Source organism: Dermacentor andersoni, chromosome 2 (assembly GCF_023375885.2).
Source record: "Dermacentor andersoni chromosome 2, qqDerAnde1_hic_scaffold, whole genome shotgun sequence".
Lineage (NCBI taxonomy): Eukaryota > Metazoa > Arthropoda > Arachnida > Ixodida > Ixodidae > Dermacentor > Dermacentor andersoni.
In genome coordinates, this window is record NC_092815.1 from 234600408 (window position 1) to 234625038 (window position 24631).

At 51.3% G+C, this 24631-nt stretch overlaps 1 pseudogene; it reads right to left on the bottom strand.

Moving 5' to 3' along the window:
* Positions 1 to 21532: 21532 nt before the first annotated feature.
* Positions 21533 to 23758, bottom strand: LOC129387068 (uncharacterized; annotated as a pseudogene).
* Positions 23759 to 24631: the final 873 nt, after the last annotated feature.

Consider the following 24631-nt stretch of genomic DNA (forward strand, 5'->3'; position numbering starts at 1 on the left):
GTTGCGAGGAGGCAGCAGAACCAGGCCCCCTACTCCCCGTCCCCGGCACACAGGCCTAGTGGACGGGGGCCTCCACGATTAGAAGCAAGCAAAGAGGTCTTGACTCTTCGCGGCTTCTTCCACCAGGCAGATGGCGTGTTGCTGTGGAGATAGGGTCCTCGCTCCGTACCAGGGCTTCCCAGGCCTCTTTACAATTTGTTTGCTTCAGCCTCTGGGGAGCTAGCGTATTCCCCGATTATGTGGTCGAGGGTCCCTCTCGCCCCACTGTGTTTGCACTTATCGTTTTCTCTATCATGTATAACATGGTATGCCCAGACCGGGTTTACGAAGTTCCCAGCTTGCAGGCGCCGCCATGCGACGGCCTCTGTTTAGACTTTTATCCGGTGGTGGCACCAGTCTCCTGCGTAGCCGATAATTTTCGACAGTCTCCGTATTTTGCAGACGCTCGTCCATGTTCCGAAGTCGGGCGGCTCCACAGCCACCGGAAGTAGAGAGCTCGGGCTAACTCGTGGGCCGCCTCGTTGCCAGGAACGGACGTGTGTGCGGGGGTCCAAATTAGGCTAATTTTTCGGTTTAGCCGTCTACTGGCCAGAACCCTTGCCGCTTCCGGCGAGATCCTATTTTTTCCTAAATTCCAGATGGCCGTTTTGCTATCGCTAATTATGAAATTTGCTTCCGTTCCCAAGCAAGCGAGCGCTATCACAACTTCAGCCGTTTCCGTGTTGTGGCTTCTAATGGTGGCGGCCGATACGGGGGCACCTCGGCCGTCGACCACAGAGGCGACCGCCGCACCCGACTTGCCACTTGTCGTGTCCACGTACGCAACCGACTTACTGTCCACCAAATCGAAGCGTTTCATTAGTGCTTCTGCTCTCTTTTCCCTCCTCTCCGTGTTGAATATGGGATGCATGTCACGAGGAAAGGGGGGAATGATTAGATTTTCTTGGCAATCCAGCGGGATGTTTGACTTGCCTCGATCCTGTTTGCAGGCCTACCATTTCGAGGATAGCTCTGCCCGTGGTCGTTAGGCTTAATCTTTCGAGCTGCGAAATTTCTCGCCGTTTCCCACCGACCGCCTTTTCTTCCCGGGATTTCTTGCCGCTCCCCGCGCCTCTACAGCTCTGAAGCAGTTCCAATGCGGCTGCCCCTGCCGGGCCCATAGCTGCCTTGGCGTGTTTTCTACACCATGAACCAAGAGCGCCAAGCGACCAGCTCTTCCGAGGCCCATGTTCTAAACGGGCGTGCAAAGGGCTTTCGGCCAATTCACCGCTCTGTTTCGATGGAGCATTTATCTACCGCAACGTCATTTTCCAACGAGCAGAAGTCGCAATCGGCGACGGAGAACGCCGCCGCGCGTTCCTCGACAACAACGAAGACGCCCGAGATGGATACCGCGGGAGTGGCCGCCGATCCCATCGTCGCCAATTTTCCCGGCCAACAACGAGAGGTAGACACTCCGACCGGGGAAAGGATGGAGGAGGATGCTACCCCGAACATTTACGACAACAAAACTGACGTCGACACAGGTGGCTGTTCGAAGACAGTCATACATAAGCGACGCATCCGTCAAACGCACGCTAAGACGCAACCATCCGAGAACATCTCGGGCATTGCGGACGCCTCCCAGCCTACCGTACGCAAGCGCAGTCGGAATCAGAACCTGCCTCAACTTCCTTTGCACGACGAAAAGATAATTCTGCGGCCTCACGGAGGACTTTGCCTCGATAAGTGGACACGCCCAGAACTCGCCAGTGCTCTGTGGAGTGCAGCCGGCTTCACCACCGACGATCGCCAGGACATCATATTCCGACTGCGACCTCAGCAGAACTTGGCAATCATCAGCACACCCCAGTCACACGTAGCCGACGCATTGTACAAGGTGAGGGAGCTGAACCTTGGTCAGCGGGTCTATCCCATCACAACATATTTTGCGGCCCCAGACAACTCATGCAAGGGAATTGTTCCTCGTCTTTTGCCCGGTACACCGTCTTCCAAGCTAGTGGATGAGCTTTTGGCTCCTGGAACTCAAATACTTCAAGCACGAATGATGGGTCAAACCAACGTTGCGTTGGTAACATTTGAAGGACTTAAAGTGCCTCGCTACGTGCGTTTCTATGGTGCAGAACTCCGCTGCTACCCCCATCGACCCCGCCAACTAGTCTGCAAGATATGTCACAAGCTCGGCCATTGGGCTGATTACTGTCCTACGCAGCACGTGGTCATTTGCGCGACGTGTGGGACTGACAACCCCACCCCGTCACATCCGTGCACCCCACACTGCAGATCCTGTGACGGGACCCACCCTACAGCGGATCCAAAGTGCCCGCGGCGTGCTAGGCAGACACTGAACAAAGCTTGGGTGCGGAAAGCTCTCGAGAAAGAGCAGCGTGAACTCCAACCCTCCAGCGACCCGACCACTACCACAGATACGGCGGAGACCCGACCGTCGCGCGCCCCAACGAAGGAGACCAGACAAGACCGGTCGGAGACCCGTTCGAGATCCCGTCGCAAGCTCCGGACCCGCTCCAAGTCTCGGTCCCGATCCCGCGAGGCATCGGTGCGCCTCCCAGAGAGGCACCCTCCTTCCCCATCTTCCCAACAGCCCTACAAGAAGGCCCTGCAGACCAACGCCCCAGCCAAGGTGACCCTGGTCCCTTCAGGGGTGCAGCGGACCCCGGAGAAGAAAACAGCAATGGAGGCGCCTCGGGAGGTAGGTCGGGCGGAGGGTCCCGTACAGCTCGCTCCGCCACGTAAATCTCTCCCTATCCCTTCACCTATTACCAATTCGTTATCAAATCCCGATCCTCTAATAGAAATAGCCCGCCTACATCGTGACATACATTACATTACATTATGGGGTTTTACGTGCCAAAACCACTTTCTTATTATGAGGCACGCCGTAGTGGAGGGCTCCGGAAATTTCGACCACCTGGGGTTCTTTACCGTGCACCTAAATCTAAGTACACGAGTGTTTTCGCATTTCGCCCCCATCGAAATGCGGCCGCCGTGGCCGGGATTTGATCCCGCGACCTCGTGCTCAGCAGCCTAACACCATAGCCACTGAGCAACCACGGCGGGTTACATCGTGACATGGAGGCGCGCTCTGAGCGCCTGCAAAAACAAATGGACGCGCTGGAGGCAGATATAAGCACTAGTATGCAGGCGGCTCTGGACAGAATAGAACGCCAAATGGAGGCCTTTCAAATAGGGATTACGGAGCAAGTGAAATCATGTATAGAGTGCACTTTCGCACGCATGCAAGTTACTGAGCTTAGCGGTAACAACGAAAGCGCGCTTTCCGACCAAGGCTCTCGGCCGCAACCTTCAAATGTGGGCATCCGGCGCCCGCATCCCTACGCACGACCACCTCCTTTCTTTCGCGATGATGATGGCGCCGCGTAACGCGGAGCAACTAGTGGTGTGGCAGTGGAATTGTAGGGGATTCCGCCGAAAACGAGGTTCCTTACAGCAGTATATCGCCACATCCACGAACCCTCCCGATGTCATCCTCTTACAGGAAGTCAATTGCACCCCTTCTTTATCCGGCTACAGCACGCTCTCGGGTGTCTCTCCTCTTGTGGGAGCCTTAGTTTCGAAACATGCTACATGTCGCATGCATACCACTAACATTGACATTCCTCACCAAATATTGGAAATAATTACGCAAGGTAAACGCAGCGAGAGTCTGTTTATACTCAATGCATACAGTTCCCCCCGTTCGTGAACGCACTGTTTTAAGCACCTACTAACAGAATTTGGTAGGTTTGGACGGGTGTGTGTGGTTGCCGGCGACTTTAACGCTCCGCATACTGCATGGGGTTACGTTAAATCGCAAGCTAAAGGGACCCGCTTATGGAATGCCATCTGTAACATGAGATACACGCTGCTTACCGACCCAGAGCACCCCACTCGGATAGGCAACAACGTATCTCGTGACACCTGCCCTGACCTTACCTTCGTGCGCAATACTGGCCCAGTCGTTGCGCACGGGCCTTTAGAGGAGCACCTTGGTAGTGACCACTACATTGTCGCGACCACCTTGTCATTACGGGGTGCGCGCAGGTCCGAGCGAAATGTCCGTATAACGGATTGGGCGAAATTCAGGGAACGTCGCCAGGACCCACCTGAGCGCCAAGGGTACGAACGCTGGCTTGACTCTCTCGCACAAGATCTAGAGGCCACCACGAGCACACTGCACACTACAACCGAGACACCAGACATAGACCCGCATTTACTTCATCTTTGGAACGCCCGCAGAGGGTTGACACGACGATGGAAACGACAACGCCTCAACCGCAAACTTAGGAAACGTATAGATCAAATTACACGGGAATCCCAGGAGTATGCAGAGATCCTTACGAGTAATAACTGGCGAGGATTCTGCGATCGCCTCTCAGGCACATTGAGCACAACAAAAACGTGGTCGATTCTTCGCTCACTCACAGATCCCACCACAACAAAGGGAAAAACATTTAAACAACTGCACATCTTAATGCACAAGTACAGGGACGATGTCTCGACACTCCCCAGAGAGCTAGAGAACCTTTTCATGCCCACAGGCCCGCCGCCGCAGTACCCTGACTATCCTTGTGCAGGCGAGGCGAACGAATTGCTCGATGCAGACATCACATCTGACGAGGTGCGGGTGGTCCTACAAGACCTACGCCGCAACACGGCACCGGGAGCCGAACACAACCGATTCGCCACCCTTCGTAACCTCAGTGACGCGGATATTAACCACCTCACCCATATCTTCAATGATTGCTTGCGCAAGGGCATGCTTCCCCAAGCACGGCGACACGCCGACATCACACTGATCCCCAAACCGGCCAAGCCTGTTGAGGTTTAAAACTTACGACCCATCTCCCTAACATCCTGCATTGGTAAGCTCATGGAACATGTACTCTTGCGGCGTCTGCAGCCCTTCCTCGAAGAAAAATCATTCTTTTCTAACTCTCAATTCGGATATCGGGCTCATCTGTCTGCCAAAGATGTGCTTTTACAATTGCGGGAGGAAGTCATAGGACCTCCGTTGTCCGCCCAAACGAGAGCACTCATCGCCTTAGACCTCAAAGGGGCATTCGATAATGTTGAATATGACCTCATCCTTCGCAATGTTGCACATTCACACTGTGGAATTCGTATGTACAACTATATCCGCGCATTTCTTCGAGATCGCACAGCCACCGTAGGAATGGGACCGCATCGATCCGGTACGATTCGCCTTGTAGGACGTGGGACACCCCAGGGCTCAGTTCTTTCCGCTACTCTATTCAATATCGCGCTCGCAGGGCTTCCCCGGCTACTCGACCACTGCAGATCCCTGATGTCGCCCACGCTATTTATGCGGGCGACATTACTATCTGGTCGACACGGGGTTCCGACGGAGCCATCCAGGACCGAATGCAGCAAGCAGTCGATACAGTTTCCGAGTACGCGAGAAAATGCAACTTAAGATGTGCTCCGGGAAAGTCGGAGCTCATAATCATTCGCCCCCGGAGCCGTTCCTCTACTCCCCCTATCACTGTGCACGTGGATGGCACACCGATACCACATGTTAATCGTGCTCGTATCCTCGGCCTACACGTCCAAGCGGATGGCAGGTCAAACTACACTGTTTCCCTTCTATCCAGACAGATTGAGAAAATTCTGGCGATGATCCGGAGGGTCTCCAACAGGCGCTCGGGCCTTCGAGAAGAGGACCTGCTGCGCTTGGTGGAGGCATGCGTGATCATCCGCCTTACATACCCTCTCCCATTTCAGCGGTTGATCCAAGCGCAACAACTTCGCATAGACGCAATGATTCGCAAAGCGACGAAGCTGGCCCATGGCCTCCCGAATTATACTTCCACACGCCGTCTCCTTAACTTCGGGACACATCACACTAGGCGAGCTGCTAGAGGCACATTGGGTCAGCCATCGCCAGCGCCTCCTATTCACTCCTACTGGCCGCCATCTTCTCACACGGCTATAGGATACTCTGTACCACCCCTTGAGTCTGAAACCCGTCCAACGATCTTGTCGCCAGCGATACCCCAAGCACTAAGTATTCATCCATTACCACGTAATATGCACCCCGAGCATGACAAAGGGCGGCGCAAAGCCCGTGTACGATACATTGGCCGCATGCTTGCAAACATCCCGGAAACACATACTTTATACACGGACACATAACGCACTCAAGAGGGCTATACCTCGGTAGAACTGATAGTTGGGCGAGTTGGTATGAAATATTTGGCACTGCTATCGCCATTCAATTGTGCGCGCAAAAATATTTTACTATGTATACCTCGGTAGTTTTGGATGGCACCGAATCCCTGAGAGACTCTGCTGCAATGCGCGGAACTAATGCCGCTTACGGAGAAATTCTCGGTGTTGCTCTTGCAATTCGATACGCCATCCGTGTTCCCGAGGAAGTGTATATATTGACGGAGTCGCAACAGGCATGCCGGGCGTTCCTATCAGGAAATGGCATCCCGAGAGTGGCGCACCAAATTCTCAAACAAATCCCGCAAAATACACCAACCACACCTCCCCGCATCCACTTACTCTGGACCCCTGGTCATACCTCGCTGCCGGGTAACGAAAGCGCACATGCGGTTGCCCGAGAAATTTCCCTCCGGGCGACTCAGCGTGGTGAGGCGACTAGTTCAGAGTCCCTTGCTCCGTTACAAAGACATACTCCGTCATTATACACGCATTCGTCGCACCCACGCCGCACCACCGCCGTCCTTCTCGCGGGAGGAAGCAGTGGCATTATGCCAGTTACAAACCGCAACTTTTCCAAATCTTGTCTCTCTCAATAAATTCTACCCACACTGTTATTCAGATCGTTGCCCTGGCTGTGGCAGCTCGTCCACAATCTTCCACGTCACGATTGAGTGCACTGCAAACCTCTTTCCTCCCTTGCCAACTCTCCTTTACCCCCTACGCAACAAAGAGCTGTGGGACGATCCCCTCCGTGACGGACCTCCCGAGGTCCTCCGAGCTGTGATACAACGGGCTCGAAACATCGCCGGAATCATCTTAGGGACCCTGGACTGAGGGTTCCTCCCGCACTGCTCTCGCCATTCAAATATTATTAATAAAGATGTTTTACTCTCTCTCTGCCCGTAATAAGGACCTCGGGTGCACCATGACGGAGAAAGATGTTCTTTATGAAGAATCTGGCGACCTCGATTGCATTTCTCGATGCTAACGCCGTTGTCTCGGCATAGCGCGTCAGATAGTCCGTTGCTACCCCTATCCACCTGTTCCCGCAAGTAGACGTCGGGAAGGGGCCGAGCAGATTCATGCCTATCTGCTGGAATGGTTTCCATGGTGGCTCGATTGGTTGCAGGTGGCCGGCTGGCCTTGTAGGCGGTGTTTTCCGACGTTGGCAATCTCGGCAGGTTTTCACGTAGCGTGCGACGTCTGCGTTCAGGCACGGCCAGTAGTACATTTCTTGAATTCTTCTGAGAGTTAGAGTGAATCCCAGATGCCCTGCTGTCGGCTCATCGTGAGACGTTTCTAAAATCTCTTGCCTTAGCTTGACTGGCACGACGAGTAGATATGCCGCTTTGTACGGCGTGAAGTTTTTTTTTCACAAGCACTTTGTCGCGCAGGCACAGCGATGAAAGCACACATCTGAATGCCTTTGGCACTGAATCAGTTTTCCCTTCGAGATATTGAACGACACAGCGTAGATCAGGATCGGCACGTTGATCTTGTGCGAAGGTGTTAGAGGTTATGGGCCCAAGGAAGGCATCGTCGTCATCGTCGCAGGGCGGGGCGGATTCAACAGGAGCTCTCGAAAGGCAGCCGGCGTCTGTGTGCTTTCGGCCTGACTTATACATGACGGTGACGTCGAACTCCTGTAGTCGCAGGCTCCAACGAGCGAGGCGACCTGACGGGTCTTTCAGGTTAGCGAGCCAGCACAGCGCGTGGTGGTCACTGCCGACCTTGAAGTGCTTCCCGTAAAGATACGGCCGAAATTTTGTGACCGCCCAAACGACAGCGAGGCATTCCTTTTCGGTCGTCGAATAGTTCAATTCGGCTTTCGACAGGGATCTGCTCGGTTAGGCGATGGCTCGTTCCAGGCCGTTCTTCTTTTGAATCAATACAGCACCGAGTCCTATATGCCACTTGCATCCGTGTGGATCTCGGTGTCAGCGCTCTCGTCGAAATGGCCGAGTACTGGCGGTGACTGCAAGCGTCTTTGAAGATCGCGAAAAGCGTCTTCTTGGGGCTTCTTCCATGTGAACTGCGCGTTGGCTTTCGTAAGGCGAGTTAGAGGCTCTGCGATTCGAGAGAAATCTTGAACAAAACGCCTGTAATACGCACAGAGCCCCAAAAATCTACGGACAGCTTTCTTTTCACTAGTGTAGCATCGCCAAGAAAAGCCAACCTACAAATGGGCGGGGAATTCGAGAGGGCTACGGGAAGCGCGGCGCTCGACACGGAGTAGAATAAACGTTCCTTTGAGTTTTATCCGAGTCCAGTCTTCTTATCTTGAATAGAGATAACTCCCGCGCTGGGAGCAGACATTACAAACGGGCGACGAGGATCATCCAATTTTAAGAAGCCCTTACGGCACCAGAAGAGGCCAAGAAACAAATCAGCGGATGCCAGCAAGAAAAAAAGCCACGCAAGATGGATGCTATGCTGCATGCCCGCCTTCCCGCCATTCGACCCGTACTCGGACCCGACGTCGCTCGCCCAGCGGTGGACGAAATGGCAAACCCGTTTTGACAACTTTCTACTAGCAGCAAACATACAGAATGTAGCCCGCAAACACGCTATGCTGCTACACTACGCAGGATACGCGGTGCACGACATTTTTCTGACGCTTCCGGATCGAGGCACGGACTATGGAACGGCAGTCGCGAAGCTGAACGCACATTTCGCACCAAGAAAGAGCGTAGTCTACGAGAGGCATGTTTTTCGTCAAGCAAAACAAAGCTCCCAAGAAACAGTGGACCAATTTCAAGTCAGACTAAGAAAGTTGGCTGCGACATGCGAGTTTGCGAACGAAGAACAAGAAATCGTATCGCAAATGATAGAAGGCACCAATTCAGCTAAGCTGTGCCGCAGTGCACTACGAGAGCGCAATGTCACGCTGGAGAAACTCATGGAAGTATGCCGCAGCCTCGAGACAGCAGAGTTTCAAGCGACCAGCATGGAAGGCCGCGAGCGCGTCAAACTTGTGCAGAAAGTCACAAAGAAGCAGTGGCGTCGCAATGCGTCTTCGAGCAACCAGTCAGAACACACGCTGTCGAGCAATCGTCCAGAGAACAAGCAAGCTGCGAAGTGCAGCTGTTGTGGAGGAGCGTGGCCTCACAAAGAAGGGAAATTGCGCTGTCCAGCATGGGGAGCTACATGCCACAAGTGTCAAAAGAAAAACCACTTCGCCAAGTTCTGCAGACAAAGACCTACTGTACACTCCATTGACGTCACGGGCACCCCCGCAAGCACTCACCTGGACAGAAGCGTGGAGGATTGCGTCTTTCACGTGCAGAGTCACAGGCAAGAATTACCAGTGGTAACAGTCAAAATCAACGACACACCACTTGAGTTTTGTGTAGACTCTCGAGCAGGTGTCAACGTCATCGGAGAGGCGTGGCAAAAGCACCTACAGACGATGCAGCTAGAGCACACAACCACAAAGCTGGTACCATATGGAATCACCCAAGAAATCTCAGTCATGGGAAAGTTCTCTGCAACATTCCGTGCCCTAGACCAAGTCATCGAAGTGACAGTATACATCGTAAAAGGGACACATCGATCGCTTCTGAGCTACAAGACAGCTTCTGATCTCAAGCTCATCAGAATACTTCAGCTGGTCACAGAACACAGTAGTGTTGACGCGAAGAAAGAGTTTCCAAAGTTGTTTGGCAAGGTCGGTCGGCTCAAGAACTTTCAAGTCAAGCTGAACATGTCACAAGACGTCCAACCAGTCGTGCGACAACACCGTCGAATTCCTTTCCACATGAGAAAAGCGCTGGAGACCGAGCTCACACGCCTGGAGGAGCTAGACATCATAGAGATAGTAACCGGACCAACACCTTGGGTGTCACCGATCGTCATTCTTCCCAAACGCCATGATCCCAACGAAGTCAGAATGTGTGTCGACATGCGAGAAGCCAACGTGGCCATTGCTAGAGAAAGACACGTCATGCCCACAGTAGAAGATGTTATCAGCATTCTGAACGGAGCCGCCTACTTTTCAAAGTTGGACCTGAAAGAGGACTACCATCAGCTCGAGCTTGCTGAAGAATCCAGGGTGATAACGACGTTCTCTACACACTGTGGTCTGAGGAGATACAAAAGACTATTGTTTGGTGTCAATGCCGCCGCAGAGATTTTTCAAGACGCCATAAGGCAAGTACTTCCGGATGAGGACGGAATCATCAATGTCAGTGACGACATCCTCATCTCTGGACGCACCATAACAGAGCACGACCGAAGACTACGTCTGGTGTTGAAGCACCTGGAAGATGCCGGGCTGACTCTGAATGAAAACAAGTGTGTCCTAGGCACTAACAAGCTGAAATTCTTTGGACACGTGTTTTCATCTGCAGGAGTCAGTGTGGACCCAGAAAAGGTTAAAGCAGTAGCCAGAATGACAGCACCAAAAACCCCAACCGAGGTTAGAAGCCTCCTCGGCATGGTTCATTCCTCGCTAGATTCATTCCTCGCTTAGCCCAGATGGTGGATCCATTGAGGAAGCTCACACATGCCGGCACAGAATTCTGCTGGAACGAAGATCACCAGAAGGCCCTAGATGATGTGAAGAAAGAAATATCTCGAATGCGCACCCTGGCATACTTCGACGACACAAAAGAGACCCACGTCATCACTGATGCTGGACCAGAAGGTATAGCAGGAGTGCTGGCTCAAGAAGATCCAAGCGACAAAAGCCGCAGCATTCTGACGTACTTCAGCAGAGCATTGACGCCAACAGAGAAAAGTTATCCCCACATCGACCGTGAAATGTTGGCCATAGTGGCAGCTATTGAACATTTTCACATCTACCTCGCAGTGGGAAAGTTCACGGTGAAGACAGACCACCTGCCTTTGGTGTCTATCATTCGAAAGCCCAGCACAAAGTTCTCAGCAAGGCTTGAACGCCTTAGCCTGAGGTTACAGCATTACACCTTCGAGATTGAATACATTGCAGGGAAGAACAACCCTGCAGACTACCTGTCAAGGCATGCACCACCTACCCACAGTGTCGTCCCCAGTGAAGAAGCAAGTGCGATAGAAGAGTATGTCTCCTTCATCGTGGAATCAGCTGTTCCAAATGCACTGACTTTGCAAGAAATCGAGAAAACGTACGCAGAAGATGCTCAGATGCAGCGTTTGATCAAGGCTCTGCGAACGAACAACCAAAAGACTTGTGACGACATGTGGAAAAGCGACAGGCTGAAACCTTTTGCTCAAATCAAGGACGAGCTCACACTTGCCGAAAATGACATTGTGCTAAGAGGGACGAGACTGATAATTCCTGAACGAGCACAAGCCCAAGTCATTAGTCTAGCACACAGAGGTCACCAAGGAATGGTGAAGACCGAACAATTGATTAGAGAAAAAGTGTGGTTTCCGGGGATTGATGAGAAAGTAGAGGCGGCTATAAAAGACTGAAGCGTGCCAGAGAACCGTGGTTGAAAACAAGACATCACCGCTAATCTTCACACCACTTCCAAATGGACCATGACAGTCTGTGGCAGCAGACTTTTCTGGCCCCTACCTGGCAACAAGTACGTTCTAGTGGTTGTCGACGAGTACTCGCGTTTTCCTCTGACAGCAGCACTCTCCTTGCTAAGTTGAAAATCTGTGACGGAGAAACTAAGCGAAATGTTCACAGTGCACGGAATGCCACACACACTAAAGACAGACAATGGACCTCCCTTCATCGGGAAGGAGTTTCCAGAGTTCATGAAATCTTGTGGAATTCACCATCATCGCGTCACTCATCTATGGCCTCAAGCCAATGGAGAGGTCGAAAGATTCATGAGAAACGTCAAAAAGCTGGTGAAGAGTGCTGGTGCTGAAGAGAGAGACTGGCAAGCGGAGCTAAACGCATTCCTTCCAAACTACAGGGCGACACCTCACTCAACAACAGGTTTCACGCCTGCTGAACTGCTGTTTGGACGAAAGATCAAAACGAAGCTTCCTGAAGTTCCAGAGAAGCGCATGCATGCAAAGCTGGCAGAAACAGACCTAAAGAAGATGCAACAAATGAAGGACTACGCTGATGACAGAAAACACGCTGTGCCACACACAATTCAAATGGGAGATGCAGTACTCCTTAGCGACACTCGCCTCTCTCCCATGAGACGGCCTACGAGCCTTTCCCCTACACGGTGACGAGAATTCAAGGCACAGCTGTAACTGCCGAGCGAGACGGCAGGAGGGTTTTAAGAAATGCGTCGTTCTTCAAACGTATCAAAGTAGGTCAGCAGCATAGTCCAGAACTCGAAGACTGGGACGACTGCATCACTCCGACAGGTATAACCCAGGGTGACAACACAGGGTCTAGATCCTCTTCACTTGGAAACAATGAACCATCTCAACGGAATACCTGGCGAAACCCGGATCGTCAAGCCCGCAAGACCCAGCCGAAGGTTTTTTTCAGAAATCATCGTCGGCCAAGTGCAGACTGAATAAAAGTCTGGGGCGATGTAACATCGCCAAGAAAAGCCAACCTACGAGTAGTGCCCCCTACGCGCTTTATGGAAGAACTGGTGCGATAACTGGGCGGGTAAGAGAGGGCCACAGGAAGCGCGGCGCTCTACACGGAGTGGAATAAACGTTCCTTTGAGTTTTATCTGAGTCCAGTCTTCTTACCTTGAATAGAGATAACTCCCGCGCCGGGAGCAGACATTACAAATGGGTATCAGGAAACTTTCGATGGCTGCCGTCTTTTTGGTGTCCGGACGCACGCCTTTGCGATTAACTACGTGGCCGAGGAACAGGAGCTATTCGTAGGCGAAACGACATTTCTCTGGTTTCAGTGAGTCCCGACGCCCTAATTGCCTCTAGCACGGTCTCCAGCCTGTTAAGGTGCTCGTCGAAGGTGGATGCGAAAACGACTACGTCGTAGAGATAGATATACGAGGCATATCTGCCATTTCAGCCCAGACAACACGGTGTCCATGACACGCTGAAATGTCGCCGGCGCTGAGCATAGTCGGAATGGCATGACTCTAAATTCGTTACGACCGTCCGGCGTGATGAAGGCAGTCTTCTCACGGTCCGACCGTCTCGTCGATCTCAATCTGCCAGTAGCCGCTCCGGAGGTCCATCGACGAAAAATACTTGGCACCGCTCAGTCGATCTAACGTGTCGTCGATTCTCGGAAGCGGGTAGACGTCTTTTTTCGTGACGCTGTTGAGACGCCTATAATCGACGCAGAATCGTAGGGTACCATCTTTCTTCTTTACAAGCACCACGGGTGAAGACCACGGGCTCTTGGACGGCTGAATGACGTCATCGCGAAGCATTTCTTCAACTTGTGTCTTTATTGTTTCACGTTCCCGCTCTGAAACGCGGTATATAGGGACTTCGGCGGATGGGACGAGCTGATTCATCGGTTATAATGCGATGCTTCGCTATGTGCATTTGCCGGATCCTCGACGACATTGAAAAACATTCGGAATATCGCAGAAGGCGACGTACCTTTTCTTGCTTTTGTTGAGACAGGGTGGGGCTAATGTCGAAGTTCACCTCATCAGTCACCGTCGACGACGCCTCATGGGACGACTCGGAGAGTGCTAATGCGTCGCTTATTTCGGCGAACTCTTCCAAGACAGCCACCGTCGTACCCCTGTTGAGGTGCTTGTGTTCCGTGCTGAAATGGGTTTTTAGCACAGCCGCTCTGCCTTCACGCAGATGGACGACACCACGTGCGACGCAAATTTGGCGATCCAGAAGCAGCTGCAAGTTGGCTTCGACAATCGCATCGCCACTTGAGAACGCGTCTGTTTCGACGAGTGCCATGACGCTAGGCATTTGGCGTGAGGCTCACTTGATCGTCCAGGATGGTGAACGCGGCGCGATGATAATGATTGCTTTGCATTCTTTCTGACCGTTTTGTCGTCAGTGTTATGGTTTTCGTCTACAGGTCGATTACCGCACCGTTTTCGTTCAGGAAGTCCATCCCGAGGATTACGTCGCGAGAGCAGTGCTGTAGGATGATGAAGTTCACAGGGTAGGTGTGACCGTGAAGAGCCACTCGCGCAGTGCATCGTCCCGTCAGGGTTATGAGGTAGCCTCCTGCTGTGCGTATTTGAGGACCTTCCCATGCGGTTTTGACTTTCTTGAGTTGTGACAAAAATCGCCCACTAACGACGCAGTAGTCGGCCCCGTGTCAACGAGTGCAACCACTGGATGTCCATCTGGGGTAACTTGTAAGTCGGCACTTTTTGGTGTTCGGGTTCGATGTCGGTCGGTCACTGACTGCTGTGTGGTCTGTCGCTTCGCATGGTCGCGGCTGCGTCGGGTGGAAGCCTCGTGGCAAGGTGCTGTTGTGGGCTTCAGCCGCGCCATCGAATTTGTGGTGTCGGGTCGCGGCTTCGTGTTTTGTGGTGTCGCTGCGTCGGGTCGCGTCGTGTTGTCGGAATGCAACGAAGCGTCGGAATGCGTCGTGGTTGTAGGCGGGTTTTTCGGTCTTCGCTCGAGAGCGGCGTCACCTCCCGACGTCGCTGGCTTTAGTTTCCCCTACGAGGGCTCGGTGACCTCTCCCTCGCGTACCCTTGGTACGGCGAAGACGAACCGTGTGGGTAGGGTGACGGGGACCTTAAGCGACGTGGGGCGGCATCTTCGGTCGCTCGAAGATAGGCTTCAATTTCTCGAGGCCGTCGGCCTGGAAGGGGTCGTGGGGCATCCATCTTGTACCCGCGGAGGCCCATCTGACGGTAGGGGCACTCTCGTAGGAGGTGGCCGGCTCACCAGTGAAAACAAAGCGGTCGTCGATCTGGGGTTCTCCAGATGTCAGTCTTCCTCGTGGTGGTTTGCCGGAACGTGTTTGAGTGGACGGCTTGCTGCGGGCGCGGCGGGTAGGCTTGGCTGCGTTGAGGTGGCGTGTACGTTTCCCGTCGCCAGCTGGTTGGCCTCACTTGGCTTTGCAGAGCGGCGGCGTAAGTTGAAATGCGTGGCTCCTGGCAAGGTGGCGATAGGGTTGGTGCCGTTTCGACAGGATCGAGTGTGCCCAGCGCTTGCTGTACCTCGTCTCTTACGACGTCGACGAGCGAGGATATTTGTGGTTGCGCACCCGGTTGCAACTTGCGCAGCTCGTCGCGCACGATAGTATCTCGAAGGTCCACTGCGGAGGCGCTTCGGGAGTCGTCACAGTCTGACGGAGGAGCGCGTAAGTTGCGGTCATATTGCTTTGCGCGAAGCTCGAGCGTCTTCGCGATAGTGGCCGCTTCGCTAATCCATTCGGCGACGGTCCTCAGCGGGTTGCGAATGAGAGCGACGAAAAGTTGCTCCTTGACGGCCCTCATAAGGTACTGAAGCTTATTGTCTTCAGTCATGTTAGCGTCCGCGTGGCGGAAGAGCTTTTTGCATTTCTTCCACAAAGACGTTTACGGACTCGTTTGGATGCTGCTGGCGAGTTTGAAGCAAGGCCTCAGCTCGTTCTTTGCGCAGAATACTTGCGAAAGTTGCAGATAAGTGCCTCTTGAAAGCCTCCCACGTTGTCAGGGACAGCACCTGGTTCTCGTACCAGGTTCTAGCAGAGTCTTCGAGATGAGAAGAAGACGTCCCGAAGTTTGCCTTCGTCAGACCACTTGTTGAAGGTTGCAACTCGTTCTGGAGCTGTCTTCCGCGCCGCCAGCTCCAGATGCACTTGGGCTGGTCACGGCTTTGAGGGGGTGTCCGAAGCATAAGCACCTCCACCAAAATGTCACGTAGGTGACGGTGAGCTACCTGGCACGCAGGCAGACAGAAAGGGACACTGCGTCGGCGGTAGACTTAGAGAGTTTAATGGGCGAACTTGTGCCCTAAATCAAGCGAACAATGCAGTGACGGCGAAAGCAGCAAGCGCGTGTTCGTCGGACTGAGCCAGCGCAAGCGGTGGTTCCGTATTTATACGTTTCGCGTCCATGATCGAAACGCGTCAAGCGACGCCGGTCGTGTCGCAGCGACGCGAGCTGCCGTCGCTACCAGCCGAAATAAACGCACGTGGCATTATGTGATGACATTCTGATGGTATCATCCGCCCTTGTACCTCTCTCGGCGGGAAGGGGAAGCATGTGACGAACCGCATAATAGTACGGTACGGTGCAACAGTGGAGAAAGAAGCAGACCAAGAATAAAGGCAGTGTTCGGTCGACCATCTTTGTCTCCGTCCGCAACCTCCTGCTCGCGTCATATATATCTACGGCCAATTGAATTTGCTACTGTCGATCTACAACGTGTTATGTGCTCCACTAGTTGATTTAAAAGCAGCATACTTGCCAACCATCAAGCTTGAAAACTCAAAAGAAAAAGAAACACGCTTACCTGATGGAAGGGGGGAATAACATGAATGTTTTTCTAAACACACGCCTTTTGTGGCACACACACGCACTCTAATAATGATGATTTACATTTAGATGCAGCACGCAAGCAGCAGTAAACTATAAACAGCAGGAAATAAAAAGCAAAACACTGTTTTTAGACCGATGACTTTTCCCCCAACTCTGCTGTTGCAGGCTTTGCCTCCTTCAGGAACTTGCAGCTACCTGTCTGATATGTGGCATCCTGCACTGACACAGGTACAAGGCACAATCATACAATTTCTTATATGCACATTTTGCAATCTTGCGCCACCCCATCCTTTGGCATCTTAAGAACTTATTTGTGAAAGGGTGCTATTTTTAGTAATAATTGATGCAACAATAGTAAAATTGCACAAGCTCAAATTAAAAAATAAAACATACAAAAAGTTATAGAGATGGCAGCTATCTTTTCTCTACCGTAAACCAGCTTAAACGGCGTGATCTGTGTTGTTTCTTGCACTGCCATGTTGTAAGCGAAGGTTACATACGGCAGGACCGCGTCTCACGACTTGTGCTCGACGTCGACGTACATTGCTAGCATGTCGGCGAGGGTCTTGTTCAGGCGTTCCGTGAGACCATTCGTCTGCGGATGGTAGGCAGATGTCCTCCTGTGGCTTGTCTGGCTGTACTGCAGAATGGCTTGGACGTGCTCTGCTGTAAAAGCCGTTCCTCTGTCGGTGATGAGGACTTCTGGGGCACCATGTCGCAGCAGGATGTTCTCGACGAAAAATTTCGCCACTTCGGCTGCGCTGCCTTTTGGTAGAGCTTTAGTTTCAGCAAAGCGGGTGAGATAGTCCGTCGCCACGACGATCCACTTATTCCCGGATGTTGACATCGGAAACTGCCCCAACAAATCCATCCCAATCTGCAGGAATGGTCGGCGAGGAGGTTCGATCGGCTGTAGTGATCCTGCTGGCCTTGTCGGGGGTGTCTTGCGTCGCTGACACTCTCGGCATGTCTTGACGTAATGGGCGACGTCCAGTAATGGGCGACGTCCAGACGCGGGCAGTAATACCTTTCCTGTATTCTCGACAGCGTCCGGGAGAATCCGAGGTGCCCAGTGGTTGGATCGTCGTGTAGGGCGTGCAGTATTTCTGGACGCAGCGTGTGACGGTACAACAAGAAGGTAGCTGGCGCGGACTGGTGAGAAGTTCTTCACGAGCAGGTTGTTTTGTAGCGTGAACGAAGACAATCCACGCTTAAATGCCCTAGGGACAACGTCGGTGTGCCCTTCCAAATACTCGACTAGGGCTTTTAGCTCCGGGTCTCCTCGTTGCTGTTCGGCGAAGTCTTCCGCGCTTATTATTCCAAGGAAGGCGTCGTCGTCATCGTCATTTTGCGGCGGCGGCTCAATGGGGGCGCGTGATAGGCAATCAGCATCTGAGTGTTTTCGTCCAGACTTGTATGTTACAGTGATGTCGTATTGTAGTCTGAGGCTCCACCGTGCCAGCCGTCCTGAAGGGTCCTTTAAGTTAGCTAGCCAACACAACGCGTGATGGTCGCTGACCACTTTGAATGGCCTGCCATATAGGTAAGGGCGAAATTTCGCTGTAGCCCAAACGATGGCGTGGCATTCCTTTTCGGTTGTAGAATAATTGCCTTCCGCTTTTGACAACGACAGGCTAGCGTAAGCTATCACGTGTTCATGTCCATCTTTTCTCTGGACTAGGACGGCACCGAGGCCTAGGCTACTGGCGTCAGTGTGGATTTCGGTATCGGCGTGCTTGTCGAAAGGCGCAAGTACGGGCGGCGACTGCATGCGTCGTTTTAGTTCTTGAAATGCGTCGGCCTGCGGCGTTTCCCATTTGAACTCGACGTCACATTTAGTTAGCTGTGTCAGCGGCTCAGCGATGCGTGAAAAGTCCTTGACAAATCGCCTGTAGTAGGCACACATGCCAAGAAATCTACGCACTGCCTTCTTGTCGGCGGGCTGCGGGAACTTTGCGATGGCAGCTGTCTTCTGCGGGTCAGGGCAGGACTCCAGACTTGCTGATGACGTGGCCTAGGAACAGAAGCTCATCGTAAGCGAAGCGGCACTTTCTGGTTTCAGAGTGAGCCCTGATGACTTGATGGCCTCTAGTACTGTGGCAAGCCGCCCAAGGTGATCGTCGAAATTTCCGGCGAATACAACGACGTCATCCAAGTAAACGAGACAGGTCTGCCGCTTCAATCCTGCTAAAACCGTGTCCATCACGCGCTGGAACGTTGCAGGCGCCGAGCACAGTCCAAATGGCATGACCTTGAACTCGTAGAGGCCGTCTGGGGTGATGAAGGCGGTCTTTTCGCGATTACCTCGCCGCTACTCAGTGGAGCCCTCGACGGCCGTCCCGTTCGCCGTCACCAGGCCGCTACCTGTCACCGCAGCGGGCGGTGATCGTCGGCGATCGTCGAAATTCTGATCAGCGGGCCAAGCGCGTTGGCTTTTATACAGCAGTCGTCCAATGTTCCAGACTAATCGTTGGGACCCGCGTGCCTTCCACAAAGTTCTACACCATTCGCGTCACGCGATGAAATCTGATAACACAAGGTTCAGCGACAACAGACAGCCGGATAGAAGCATCGATAACTTCCCAGAAACTTCGGATGCATGCAGGCGCGTCCCGCGCTGTGGGATAACATTTGTTAGGCGGCGAAACGTGGTCGCCCGATAAAGATAAGTACACGTGTCAATATAATGCTAGTGGGTAACGACGAATCGAACTAGAAGCACCAATTCTTTTCTACTTCTTCTTGAAAGGAAATTGCTCGCTTGCATCTGGAAATGTTCACTTCAGCCAATACTGCATGAAACACGAAAAAAAAAACTTTACTGAGCATAATACTGCACCAACTACCGTGTCCCTACTTTATGCATGAAACTGCAAGTTTTTCCTTTTCTGTTTTTTTTTAATGATGCCTCATCTGCCCATGTGGGGACTCAGTTGCACCTGAACACTACTATTGACAAGATTACGCCAGATCTTCCAACCTTAACAGTTGAGAAATACTGCAGTCGAGGAAAAAAACTACTAAATATTGGTGCAAAATGCTAACACTGTTTTAATTGTCATGATGTCAACTGTGTATGAAAAACATCACAGACTTTGTTCTCTAGGGACGCTGTGAACAAGCACACTGCTGTTTGGTCACAGGAAGAATGATGTGCACCACACACAAAACGAAGATGTCCTCCAATGAACATTTTGATGAAATATTAACAGAACAAAGGCTGAAATTTCAGTTGCCGTTATCCATTGGTTCTATGGAAAAAATGGCACTGCTGCAGGTAGGTCAGAATGAATGAGGGCATAGAATAATTAGCCTCTAAAATATTGGTGGACGACTCTATCTGTACTCATCCAAAATGAGTTTTGTCCTAAACTGGCCAGAAATGATAAACGGTAAAATTGGCCTTAATATGACAATCGTAGACAAGCTCTAAAAAGTGGGCATTTTACGATAAAGTAATAAAAATTGGCAGTTATGCAGTCGTTATGCTGGCAAATAGACTGGTATTTACGCCGAAGTTGCCCCGATCCCTCAACAATGGCAAACACTTACACATGGAAATCGATACTTTTTGCACCTGACAACACCCGCAGCAATCCGGCATGGAGCAGTTCGTATTGGCAATGGCAGATCCAGAATACTTAAGTCCGAGTGTTTGCTTAAGGATTAGAATGAGAGCGACTGATCCATATCAGCTATACTCGTGGACAAGTTTCTGTGGCTATCAAGGGAAAACTACAGGCATGTGGCTGCTGCACGTGTTGCCACGCCAAGTAGTCCGGCAGCATCTGACATCTTTTGGTTGCTCGGAACAGACGCTAAATCGACGCAGCTTCCATGTGCGACGATTTCGCGTCTGCCCAGACGCGGAAGGGAAAAGCCACAAAATAAGTAAACCTTTACACTCAGTGGTGTGTGTTGTCTTATTTAACTGTTGCTAATAAAATGTTCATGCTATGGGTTGCCCAACCTAAACTAACCTCGATTAAAACGTGGGACTCTTTTTGGAAGTGCTATCACATGTGCATGCTATGCCTCCACAGATTTCCCTTCATAGCCACAGAATGTTGTCGGCGAGTATAGTGGATATCGCCATAAAAAAAAGGCCAAGGTGTAACGCATCAGTAGCCAAATGTCTGTTTGCATTCTTTCGCAGTCCATAGCTATAACATGACACCTGTTTCAACTATTGCACGACTCACTGCTCACAAATAATCCAACTACACAGCAAATTAACACTTTGGTTAATGCTGATTCACCGTTTTGATCAAAGTACCAACCACAGCCTACTTAGACTAGCCCAGCTGCAGAAATGATGGTAAGAAATAAGCATCAAAATGAGGATGTTTAACAGTAAAAGAATACATAAACATTTATTTCCTCCGTGGGGTCCTTTCAATGGAGAAAAAAAAAAGAGTGATAGAGTACCCAATGCCAGGACATGAAATTCTGATGTACAACACTTCTTGTGCCCATACAAAACTCAACACGATAATTTTAAAAAATGCGGCAATAACATCGATTTAAGCACCGTGCCACAATACCAACCCTAATACAAAAATTTGTTCGGGAAGAAGCTTTCTTTTTGTCAGTCTGCTGTAATGGGTGCGATAAATGTTGCAGCAGCAATAATGAACAACCAGGGCACTGGATTGTCATTATTATGGCTCTATATGAGAGTGAGGACAGCAAAAATTAAATCTTTCCCGTGGTCAATACACTTAAAAGGTGGCCCAGGACTTTAAAAACAGGTCTTCTCTTAGGAAACAAGCAGTAACACCCTGCTTTGAGTATAGTTCACAGACGGCCTGTTGTAAATAAGAGAGCTTGGCAAGAAGGTTATTAAATGAGTAAAAATTATGAGCTCCTATAGAACACCTGAAATATGAAAATGGAGTATTCAAAAACGAAACAGCTTTCCATGAAAATGGCCATTAAGGGTTGTGGCTTATCGAGAACCTCACAAATATGTAGAGCACATTAACATTGTGCAAAAATAAATGTAGAGGCTTCCATTGGCCTTTGGATTGGCAGAAGGCAGAGGCCTGAAGATCTTTAACATTTTTATCACATTGCAAAAATCAACGGGGTTCACCAACCCGCATAAAACAAACGAAGACAATGTCCAGTCTGCACAGACAAGGTGTCAACAGACTTCCTAGCACAGGTAATCAAGTAAGTTCATGTAAACAACACAGGCACATGCGTGGAGGCTGCAATCCGCAAAGTCTCTCTCCCAGGTAACGCACCAGTTTGTCTTCATCTCCAGAGGAAGCAGCAGTAAGTGTCAGTGATCCATCAACTTCCCCGACAAGACCTCAAAGGCAATTCTATATCGTAACTGCTGCATGTCACAAGCTGAAAAATTGCATGACGCACCTCTCGCGAGGCACTCCGCATAGAGGCACACAAACTTACCACGGTCATGAGAGTTTGTCTGGAGTGGAAGGTCCTTTATGTACTGGCATTCCCATTTTACTTCTGGAGTGAGTGGACACTTCCGTTTGTCTTCATGCTCTTTCCTCAGGTATGCCATCAACACAGGATAGCAGTTCCAGTTCTTACGACCCATCGAATTGTAGAACTCAAACGTCTGGTTTGTCATATTCAGAATGGCGAGTGACCAGTGATCGAGGTCGTGGATGGGCACGAGCACTAGGTTGAAAGCAAACAAGTCAACCCTGTTCGTCATAGCCCCGGTTTTTCATCACGTTGAAGAAGTGCGTGGTCAGCGCATGAACGCGGAGACCGCCTGAAACTTCTTTGGCGCGCTCGGCCACAAGCGCCATGTACACATCAATGACCACGTCATTCAGCCAGTTTGTACCCAGCACAGTGTTCAGGTCCTTCCAAGTCACGGTGTAACCGCAAGTGCGCACGGCCACACTATCCTTGTCACCTCGCCCGGGCTTCAGCTGCTCCTGCACGTGGCTCTTTATCCACTCGTTATCCAAGGCCACGGCAGCACCTGCCCCATTGGTGCACGCTGCTGCTTTGGCGAGCCGCTCTTTTCCGGCCAAGGTGCGGGTGGACCATGTGTTGTAGTGCAAGCCTGGTACCGTGTCTTCCAGCCACTCCAGCACCACTGAGCATTCTCGTGAAATGTAGTGGGACACGGGTACTATATGTTCCAACCTCTCGAGCAATACTGAGCACTCACGTGAAATGTGGTGGCACACAGGTACCATGTGTTCCAGCTTCTCGAGCACTACTGAGCACTCTCGTGAAATGTAGTGGGACACAGGTACCATGTGTTCCATCTTCTCGAGCACTACTGAGCACTCTCGTGAAATGTAGTGGGACACAGGTACCATGTGTTCCAGCTTCTCGAGCACTACTGAGCACTCTCGTGAAATGTAGTGGGACACAGGTACCATGTGTTCCAGCTTCTCGAGCACTACTGAGCACTCTCGTGAAATGTAGTGGGACACAGGTACCATGTGTTCCAGCTTCTCGAGCACTACTGAGCACTCTCGTGAAATGTAGTGGGACACAGGTACCATGTGTTCCATCTTCTCGAGCACTACTGAGCACTCTCGTGAAATGTAGTGGGACACAGGTACCATGTGTTCCAGCTTCTCGAGCACTACTGAGCACTCTCGTGAAATGTAGTGGGACACAGGTACCATGTGTTCCAGCTTCTCGAGCACTACTGAGCACTCTCGTGAAATGTAGTGGGACACAGGTACCATGTGTTCCATCTTCTCGAGCACTACTGAGCACTCTCGTGAAATGTAGTGGGACACAGGTACCATGTGTTCCAGCTTCTCGAGCACTACTGAGCACTCTCGTGAAATGTAGTGGGGCCGTGGTACCATGTCCTCTAGCCGCTGCAATGCTACAGAGCAGTCTTGCGTCATCTTCAGGAGGTCAGACATGCTGTGGCCTGTGCTGGGTCCAGGCATGCTGGAGACGAGGGACCGGAAGCTGGGTTCGGGGCAGGATTCGTGGTTCGAATTGTTGGCAGGACAAGGGCAGGTTGACACGAATACACTCGCGAGTCTGAACTCCATCACCACTCTGGACAAGGCCGGAGGCACTGACACTGGGGGCGAGGACTCACGGTGCCCTATCACGGGGGCTGCCTTCCAGCGTGCAGAACTGTCCCTGCAAGCAGTGGCCACACGGACGAGAGATTGGTCAGTGGTCTGGACCATCCCAGGCAGAAGCGGCAGAGGGCATCACACAAAGGTCGGACCAATGGTGCTTAAATGACCCAAAGCAAGAACGTTGGCTATGAGGGACATCGTAGTGGAGAGGCTCCAGATGAAAAATTTGGATTTTTTAACGTGACCCCAAAGCATGCTACACGAGAACTCTTGCATTCTGTTCCCGTCGTAATGCAGCAGCTGGCGTTCAAACCCGCAGCCTTTTGTTCAGCTGACGAATGTAGCCACTGAGCCACCAGAGCAGGATCAGTGGACTGTGATCCATTTTCACATTCAATTTAAAGCCAAAGCTGTGTACATCGAAGTTTGCACGAAATCACATTGAGCCTCAAGTTACCGACCAGTTGAAGAACTTTCCACATTCTTTAGCACATCACAAATGCAAACACGGAATATCCCACAACAACTGATCACCAGATAATGTCTCACAACTTGGTCACCAACAAGTTCCTTCGGCTTGGTGCCAAATAACAGATCCAGAGTGTCGCAGATATTTCATGCCAGCATCCTCCAGTAAGTTTTTTGGCAGAAGGGTAAAGAAGTGGCATGACTGATAGCATACTTCTTTTCTTTTTCAGTCCAATGCCCAAGAAAATTAGGTTTTAGCTTACTACCACTTTGTGCACACTTGAAATCATTTTCACAGGCAGACAATGACAGATAAGGCGATAGCATAAGGCATAGAAAGAGTCACTGAAATGAAGTTAGATGTGCAGAATTTCAAAAGTTGTTGGATGATTAGCATAGTCATATAAGAAGCCACGAACTTCAGATATTTGGCCCAGTAAAGTGCTGTCATTCATAGTGCAGCAGTTCTCGTAATGACAGGCACACGAACACAACAACCACGCACTCAATCTTTCACAACACCAAGAACAAACACGCAACGCTGTAATAACACTGAAAACGCAAACATAGAAACCGACACAACAGCTGCGAAACTGATATTCG